Source organism: Porites lutea, chromosome 10 (genome assembly GCF_958299795.1).
Source record: "Porites lutea chromosome 10, jaPorLute2.1, whole genome shotgun sequence".
Lineage (NCBI taxonomy): Eukaryota > Metazoa > Cnidaria > Anthozoa > Scleractinia > Poritidae > Porites > Porites lutea.
In genome coordinates, this window is record NC_133210.1 from 19609448 (window position 1) to 19619447 (window position 10000).

Below are 10000 nucleotides of genomic sequence, written 5' to 3' on the forward strand. Positions count from 1 at the left end.
TTGTTACTGCTACAGTTTCAAATATTGTTCGTTTTTAAATAAATATCAAAGTTCTTTTTTTAACATTTGGCTGTTTCTCAAGAAAAACATAAGCGCCCTGTCCCGAATAAGCGTCCTCCCTAGAGGCACCAAAAGTAAATAAGCGCCCGGGCGCCAAATCGAATCATTACGGTAAGTCAATTCTTTTACTTGTCACACGCTTAAAACATGGTTCGAGTTAAAGAGGGTAAAATTATATAGAAATGATCTGAAGAGAAACAAAAATTAGTATTACTTCGAGTTAGCTCGAGGTTCGAGTTAGTAGCGAGGTTTCGAGTTATTGGAGTCGACTGTACACATGTATACCTTTTTTAAACGATTTTTCTCTTATTCTGCGTTTTAGAGTATTCCGTATATTCCGTATTATAGAATATTCCGTGTATTCCATCATTCCGTTCCGTCATTCCGTCAGTCCGTCAGTCCACCATTCCACCAAATAGCGTCACCTCCGCTATTTTGATGTCCAAGAAAATCCTAAACGCGAGGCTAATCATTGTGCCAAGAATTGAATCTGTTAGCTACATTTTATAGCGCCAGATAATAGTCCCTTGAGAAAAAAAAAAACGTAATTCTTGGGCGTAATGAACCCAGTTTTCGGGACCAAGATGTTCCTCGTTCTCGGGAGCAATAGCTTGAAGGAAGAAATTGGACATTGACATGAATGATTCTCGCCCGAAAAAAAATATGGGGTCAGATTTCTTTCAATAGACCGCTGGCCAGAAGCGTCGACTCGTGACCCCACAACGATCAGATCACGCTGTGGCGAAAACGGTGCGGCGGTTCGGGAATTATTTCTTTTTAAGTCACCTGGCATCGCTTGTGAAAAAATAACATTACATTGTTTCACTAAGTGCTTACTGGCCGGGAAAAAGTTGTGCATTCGTTTAGATTACGCCGCAGTTTAGACAAATGACGTCATTGGCCGCTGTAACTCGACGACATTTTCCAGATTCAAGTTTCGTCAGCAGATGGTAATTTCGAGTTGTTTTCTTTTTCTGCTTATTTTTCATCTTCCTTTCTCTTTTAATTCTATGTCCTTCTACTTAGGATGGTCTCCGAGCGCCTAGCGAGGATTAGAGTGGCGTTTACCACGCTATCCACGGCCGTATTGGCAACAGAGAAGTGTTTCGCCGAAGTAGCAAGATAACGGTAAACACTGCAACTTTGAACGCTTTGTACAACGTCAATATACTTTCGCCGAAATATGTTTTTCCAGAATCGTAATGTATATCCCTCTAATGTCTGATTCATCACTGTGATTGATATCAATAGCGTTGGACTTTTTAGAAATTATTATTTTAAAATCAGCTCCAACGCTCCATCTAATTTAATATGCAACATTTGGAAAATTATTTTTTATTCCCTTCGGCAGTTTTTCGATGTTTATCGAATGATAATGCATTAAAAGGCCTTTTTCTTCATCACTGTGTGGTTTTCTCGTTATTTTGCGTTGCGATAGTGATTTCTGAGCCGTTTTTTGCGAGGGCTTATTTTAGGCCTGATTTTGCTGCTATCAGACGGAAAACGTTTGCGGCTCGATATTTTTGGTTTAAAGCGAAACTGAAACAAAAGAAATTCATTTTTGAATAGTATTCGGTAACCTCTACTTGGGAGATAAAAATCGGCCGATTTTATATTTTAGCCGGAAATCATCGGTCGTTTCTTAGGCGCAGGGCCTCTTAATAGTGCTATGTTTAAAAGTCCTAGCCAGATATGAGGCAAAATAAATCAATGTTCCTTCTGAAGCTGAGAGAATGTCACCCTCCTGAGACATAAGCCTGTTTGAAAGGCAAAACTGAATAAAGCGGTTTTCACCTGACCTATAAGTACGGTTGGTAGTCCACGCCAGTCCCCACTTTGCGTACGTCTGCACCTCTTGTGTTAAAGGGTCATTAGTGAAGGCGGGATGGTACAGGGTTTTTTTTGCGCCTTGGGAGACGACGCCCGGAAACGTTCGTCTGAAAATGGGAGAGGGCATCAGCGACGTCGTTAGATACCCCAGGAACGTAGAAAGCCCTGGCAAAGAAAAGTGTTTCATAGAAAGGAGAACAAGGAACCTCAGGAGGTCCATTATACGAGGGGCCTTTGAATGGCCCGAGTTGATGATAGCGACTACTGATTCGTTATCGCACCAAAATTGAATACGTTTCCCAGAAAAATACGGGAACTAGAGTGCGCACGCCACTACTATAGGGAAAAGTTCCTGCCATTCAATGGTGATAACCTTGGTGGGGCTTAAGTGCATATGGAGGAGCCATTTCCTCTGGAACCATTGACCATTAAAATAACTGCTAAACCCTACCGAACTGGCCGCGTCTGTGTATAGCTCCAAGTCTGGGGAGGTGGATACGGTAGAGAAAGGCCTTCCACGTGGTGAGGTCCTTAATAAATTCCTTGTTGAGCAGTATATGGTGAAAACGGCTAGGAACCCCCTTGTATTCGTTAAGCTGATTTATTTGACGTGGCTGTAATCTTACCTTTTTAGGACTGACATATCGCCTAATTTCATACCGCGCGGGGGCCTGGCACTACCGGATTTTCCCGGACCTGTTAAAAAGTCCAGTTTGAAAATGGCGGATAGTCGGAGTAAAAACTCGAACAAAAGCATTCTTTTTCGAAGAAATATTGATCAATATTCCCACGGAGAATCTGTCTAAACTTAGTAAGGAAAGGATGCAAGTAGTCTATATGGCCCCTTTGGTCCCTAACCAATCAGAGCGCAGGAAGGACTATAGGGGTATTGTATTTGAGGGTCACGTGACTCATTAGCATAGCCTACGTCATCAATTTGTTCACGTGACCTCATGGGGTAAAGAACACGCACACAGAGTTTGACCGTGAAAATTTTTTTAATTCAAATCGCGAGTGGAGCCTGGTTACAAGCGGGACATGTGTGAGGTCCGAGTGACGTCACGCCCTTGATGTTTAATACACAAAGTGAATATAAGGTGTTTGCTTCCTGGCAGGAGAAGTCATGAGATGTGGATGCGGCCATGGAATATAATGGTTGAACCATAACTTTGACCATGGTTTGATTAAATTGAATTGAAAATTGGAAAAGGTATCTGAAACGAATCAGAAGGAGGGTGGTTAGATCCAAGAAGCAAACTGAAAGAGATAAAGCCAACCATTGCCACGCACGAGGCGGTTTTTTATTATCCAATGATTGACTAGGCGAAAAAATGAAAAAACGTAACTAAATTACATGCGGGACGTGTGTGACGCCCTAGTGGTGTCACGCCCTTGAATGATTCTATACAAAAAAGTTCTATTAAAATCCAGTCTTGGGTGAAATCAAAATGGTATAGGATCCAATGCGTTTCTGAGAAAAAAAAATTAACGTTTTGGTTTGAACAAATGTAATAAGCTGGACCATCCATGATGATTGACGATACAAAGTTTGTGAGGGATGGGCCAGCTTTGGAAAATCATCACACGTTGTAGGATCCAATGGGAATCTGTTGAATAAAAAAGAATGAACATCCAGCAAGGGTGGCGCCACCATGCAGACCTCCCCTTGCCGGGTATTCAGAAATCCCATCCTGTGCTTTCTAATATGGCACAGCCCTGACAGAGTTCACAGAGGGCCGAGATATGTCGTAAAATTGATCCAACATTTTTTGCACGCAAAATATAATTGTCCTGTTAGATTTCGTCTGGGGGCAGTGTATTTGTCCATCACCTGGGTAGTGGCTGAAAAAGGAAAGGGAGATAAATGGCTCGTATGACAAAACGAGAATCTGAAAAAAGAAAACAAGTGTTTTTAAACACGGGGTGGATATCCCATGCCTTGCAATATCTCACACCAATAACATGGCGCGTGTAAATCGCGTGCGCGACGAAAGTTCAAATAACAACGACAACAAAGTAATTTGATTGGATTCGGAAACGGAAGAGGGACCCCTGATCCAGTGTACCACTGCACGATACTACAGCGGAGGTACCGTGAACCCTGTGGGTGCTGAGAATGGAATGCGAATCTATGAAAAATCAATAATGATAATTTTGTAAGCTCGGATCAGCAGGTTGTTCTTGAAGTAGGAATGCGTCCCTAAAAAGCAGTTTTATTGCAGAACTGAATGAGATGTTGAACACTATGAATGTGACATCTGGTTGCAAGGGGATAATCCACCCATATTGTTCAATTACATCTGAAACGTTTCGTGAAGACTGATTATACATTTAACAGTACTATGATGACATTTCAATTGAACGACTCTGATCCAACCTCCATATTGCTTTAAAGTAAAATGAATGCCTAAAAAGAGGTAGAAAGTCGAATCAGGATGGGAATACTGGTGTAAAAGAACCCGGATTGCAAAGGGCGGATCCACTGCGTGTGATGACGCAAAAGGCAATGTGTGCCTGAAAAAGTTGAAATGAAATTAATCGTCTAAAAACCCTAACAGAGCTAAATCCGGTTCACCCACAGGACCCTGGGCCCGGAGTGATGAATTAATTCGAAAGGTCATCCGCAGAGGCCATTCGTCCCAGTCCTGTTCGTTGGGGTCACCATTTTGTACTAAGGCCACAATGTCATCTTCTGTTAAAGACCCCTCCCCGTTGCCGTGAATTATGTCATCTAATGTCATTCCATCCATCATGCGCTCGCAATGATTACAGACGGCGCCAATACTGGGGTGGGCGACCCACTGATAAATGTGGCACACAGGCTGATTCTTCACAAATTTCAAGGAATCTAACAAAAAAAATATCAACACAAACAGGTGGGGACCCAAAACCGCGCGGCCCATGTGAGTCTGGCTCGTCGAGGTCAAAGACAAAGGTGGACAGGCCACAGGACTTGCCGTAGAAAAGCGAGGGGGTATAAGGAAAAAACCCACACCCGAGCAAATGGAAAATAAAAAGCCAATGGGACTCACCAGACATGCGGCGGCGATGGACCTCATGGTCTAATTTCCGGGCAACGGGGTGGTCCCACAGCAGCGTTTTGGCCCAATCCCTCAGTTGTTCATGGGTGCATCGCCGGAACAGGGCGCGCAGACAGTCCTTGCCAATCGGGAGGTGGTGTAGCGTCTTCAGCATGTCAAACAACATGGCGATCGGCACGGAGTACAACACCAACGATTGCAGCGAGCTCACCATCTTGACCAGTACAACTGAACAAATTGGAATGAGCCTACATCTAGTGCGCGTGGGATTTTACAGACGTATTGGGAGACGTTGATTGGTGGAGAGTCATCACGTGGGGATATTGAACACGAGAGGAGACTCTAGGGGGTACCCCCCATGGGTACACTTGTTTGTGCTGGACCCCAGGACCTGGCACGAGACGGGGATAGGTGGAAATCAGAGAATTAATAAGGGGATATCAAGGGTAGACGTCAGTTGCCTGATGTTGACTGTGTCAGAATGGACTGCCGAGGGTTGGTCGATCCTGAGAACAAACCGTTTGGCCGCGTGCTACCGTTGGAGATCCAAGTCAAGATTATGTTTTGGGTCGAGTGTTTTTACACCATGGATGAGAGAAAGAAGGTGGTGCGAGAGATCAAGGGGTTGCCCAAATGTGATCTGACGGGCTTCCCGCAAACACTGGGCGAGGATCGACGCTGGAACCAAGTGGTGGTGCGGCTGCATGCACTGCGGAGAAATGGCTGTCACCATTGCCACCGTATGATGGATCACCGGTTGTCGGTAAGTGAAAAAAAGTGGTTTGTGTTATGATGGGTTGAAAAATGGCTAAGAGTCTTTTTTTTCTGATAACAGATTGGCATGATGGTAGAGATGGCGTGTATCCCTCCCAATCTGGACAACCTGATGAACGAGGGCATTGCGTTTGTCATTGACCGATTCAAGAGCGAGCTCCCCCATTGCCCCCTTGGACAACGCCCCGTCATGATTGGCAGGAGGAAGGCCTCATACGACACACCCGACAAAGTGTTGAAACGGCTAGATTTAATCATGACTGTCATGTCAGCCATGAATCTTGTTGTAATCGATATACATTAAGAGATTAAAAACAACAAGTGGTTTGTTCTATGACAGTGTTTCTTATTTTTTAAATAAAGTCTCCAAGGTGGGATAGACCGCCTGGTTTTCTTCTCGGGTGCCTACAATGGCGGTGTGGTCCTGTAACGTGGGAAGGGTGATCTGTTCCTCGGTCATACCCTCACAGGGTTGATAGTTTTGCAAAGTGGGATTCCACCAAGACCATTGTTCCATATCCACATCAAACACATAGAGGGGTTTGCCTAATAACTGAGCCATGACTACACTCCAGCCTGTCCCGCCCAACAGATGCTTGCGTAACTCATCGAAATACCCCAACGCCAAGACCAAGGACGCAGGCTTGATCACGTGATAATTGCGTTGTAGATACTGGAGGGTGATGGGGTGGGAGACATGTCGACCCAATCGAAAAGCCACCTGGGTGACAGTGGGTGTGGCCGCGTCCAAATCAGTCTGAGTAAAGGGCGCGAGGGACTTGGCTCGAGGGTGACAGGGTGGAATGAGGACCACACACGAATGACTATACAAGTGACATAATCGTTCTACATGCGTGTCCACGCCTTTGGCGCCTCCTGTGTAAATGGTCAGAGGCATGACCTGTGAAAAAAACAATTAAGAACGGTGTTTATGGTGAGATAAAGGATTCCAAGCCCACATGGTATGCAGTTCATCATCAGCATACAGCAGGGGTGTTTGCCATTCCCGACACGTGACGGTTTGTTCGAAAATGCGTTGGACGCTGCGGCATTCGCTGCAATTGTCGGGAATCCAATCCAGTCCTTGACCTCGAGCGAACGCCTCGTCTTTTTCTTCCTTACAATAATTGCATAACAAATAATCCATCAATCGATCGCATCGTTTTTGCCACAGCACGCCTTGGGCATTGACTTGGAAGAGAGTGGGTAGAACATTGGTCTGGCGACGTAACCAACAACTCATTTGACAGGCTCGTACTTGAGCGCAATGATTGTGCCAGACGCCACTCCCACGTTCCCCGTGGCAATGGTCCATGCACCAACTACGACCCTGATCATTGGTGGCCATGACATTGACGGTGGCGATAGGTAGATTGGCCAAATCCCGGCAACCCTGCCCTTCCAAGACCACGATGGGGTACGAAAATCCGGGTTCGTGCAACAATCGATACAATCCGTTGAGTGTGAATACCCCGAGCCGCCCCCGCTGGGGGGTAAGATACTGTTGACACCAACGGGTGAGATCGTCCTTGATCTGATGGTAGCGATGAAATTCTTGGCGGTTGTAGGCCGTGTACGGTTCAAACGGCAAGCCATGCACTGTCTGAGTCTGACGATCGATGCAAGTCTTGGCCTCTTCGGATAATTGATCGTACGACACGCCCATCGGTAACAGGTATTTGAAGAACACATGATGATGCCCCGTCCAATCACAAAGGGCCAGTTCTCGAATAATATACTCGTCTCGGGAAATGGCAAACCCCTGACTGTAGACCAAGAGACCCACTTCGTGTAACGCCATGATCGCTTACCGTGCATTAGAGAGAGGACCGCTACGAATGAGACAGCCCTCGAGCCATCTCGGGTTTTATAATGGAAAGCAGGTGCTCTGATTGGCGGACAAACCGATCACACCACCCTCACGAGAGCACGGGTTGAGTCATGATTGGTGGAAAAAAAGATCATACGATCATCACGAGACGCAGGAGGATGGGTTATAAAAGGCAGGCAAGACGCTCACCCAGAGTCATTTTCAGCCGAGTCATGGAACGTCAAGCCACTCAACCTGCTGCCGTGCCCTCAGGACGCAAACGACGACGAGTGAGTAGTAAGAAACAAAAGCTGGAAGAGGAAGCCCAAGCGCAAGCCCTAGACATGAAAGCCACCCAACCCCCTACCCGTGAACTCGTAGTGGCCCTAAACGCCCTGCCCCGAGCTGACCCACCACCAGCACATGCTCTAGACATGAAAGCCACCCGTGAACTCGAGATGGCCCAGATGGGTTTGCCCCGAGCTGCTGACCCGCCGCCGCCACCCCCCACAGTATCCCCCGTCCAATCCGTGAACGAGTTGATGGAGGGAACCCTGAAAGACTATGAGGAAGAATGTGTGGAGGAAGGGACGTTTCAGTCGGATCCTGCTACCGAAGTACAAGACCTTGACCAGATGGAAACCCAGTTGAACCATCTCCTGTATGAAACGTGCCCATTTCATCCTCATCAATTCATCCATTGTGTCAACCCCCAGACCCAAGTGGGCCCGTTGAGGTTCAAGTGCCTCCAAGAAGGGTGTCCCGTCTATTTGTTTGAAGATACTCGGGAGGTGATGATGGAGACATTGAAAGAAGACACCCATCCTCAAGTACGTGCCCGATTACAACAAGGGGAACTGCGGTGCCAATGTGGGTTCGTTCCCAAGATGAAATTGAGTCGTACCAGTAAGAATTACAACAAAGTGTTTTTCAGTTGTGGGAGCTTTCTCACCCATGCAAAACCCTGTGGCTACTTTCAATAGCTCCATGGTCCACCGTGACGTCCCCGAGAGCAAGTGCAACCCACCCTGAGACGATGGGTCAAAGACATGCCCCCTTGGAGTGAGTATTTACCTGTCCCACTTCTGAAAGGAAAAGGTCAAGAGAAGGAGGGATCCCCACCCTGGGAGATGAACTTTGTGGAGAGGAATAGGTCGTGGTTCAATCAGTTTGGGGAAGCCGCCAAAGCCAAAGATAGGGAACGAGAGAGGAGTCGCCAATTGCATAAGAACTTTGGTAGCACGTGTTTGTTTTGAAACCAAAAAAAAATCATGTAGGTGTGTGAAAAAACTATTAAAGATAGAAATTGGCCATGAAAGTGTGTCAGTGTCTTGATGTCGTTGCCACGCGCTTATGAAGATCCCCAAGAACCTGGGGCCTTGAGTGGGGTCCAACCCTCTGCCCAAGCCCATAAAGTGAAAACCCCCCAAGCGCAACAGATTCTGCAATCGGTGTTGAGTTATACACTCCACAAACCCCGACGGACCCGGTTTCCTACCACACCCACACTGGTCTTTGACCGAGACGAACAATGGCAGATGGATTTAGTGGACATGCAAAAACTCAGTCGATGGAACCAAGGGAACAAATATTTGTTGACGGTGATCGACGTTCTGTCCAAGTATGCCTGGGCCGTCCCCATCAATAGTCTCTATCAATAGTTGTGAGGTCCAAATACCAGGCTATGAATTTATTCGTCGTGATAGAAACAGACAAGGAGGAGGAGTAGGTTTTTATATAAAAACCTCGATTAATTTTGGAGTTCGCTCTGATTTGAATGCACCCAGTCTTGAAAATTTATGTATAGAGATTCGGAAACCAAACTCCAGGCCATTTCTGATAGCCACTTGGTACAGACCTCCTTGCTCCTCAATTGATTTATTTTTACCTTACGAATCATTTCTTGAGAAATTAGATTCCCTCGGCCTAGAATATTATCTGCTAGGTGATTTAAACTGTAACCTGGCCTCTGCACAATATGATTTAAATACTCGACGCTTATGTGAAATTTCTGATTTATTTGGGCTTCAACAGCTTATAACTGAACCTACTCGCATAACGGAATCCTCTTCAACATTAATTGATTTAATTTATACAAACTATACTGACAGGGTAGTCTGTTCCGGAGTCTCTCATATTGGTATCAGCGATCATAGCCTTATTTACGTTTATAGGAAATTATCTCTCACTTTTCCTTCAAAAGGGCACTCAACCATTTCTTATAGAAATTTCCAAAATTTTAATAGAGAGAGTTTTCGGAACGATATCGCCCAGCAAGACTGGTCCTGTAATGTTTCTGAAGATCCAAATGTTTTGTGGACTAACTGGAAAACGAAGTTTTTGGATATTGTTAATATTCATGCGCCACTCCGAACTAGACGTACTAGAACAAATAAAGCACCCTGGATCAATTCAGAATTAAAGAAAGGCATGCGTGATCGTGATGCTGCCAAAAGAAAAGCAATTACATCGAATGATCCACACG

The 10000-nt window shown here is 45.6% G+C and overlaps 1 protein-coding gene and 1 pseudogene across 3 annotated transcripts in view; one reads left to right on the forward strand and one right to left on the reverse strand.

Moving 5' to 3' along the window:
* LOC140950757 (uncharacterized) overlaps nucleotides 1–2533 on the reverse strand; it is an 8258-nt pseudogene extending 5725 nt beyond the window's left edge.
* Nucleotides 1–10000, forward strand: part of LOC140950289 (uncharacterized) — a 402419-nt gene that overhangs the window by 351778 nt on the left and 40641 nt on the right. The window lies entirely within an intron of this gene.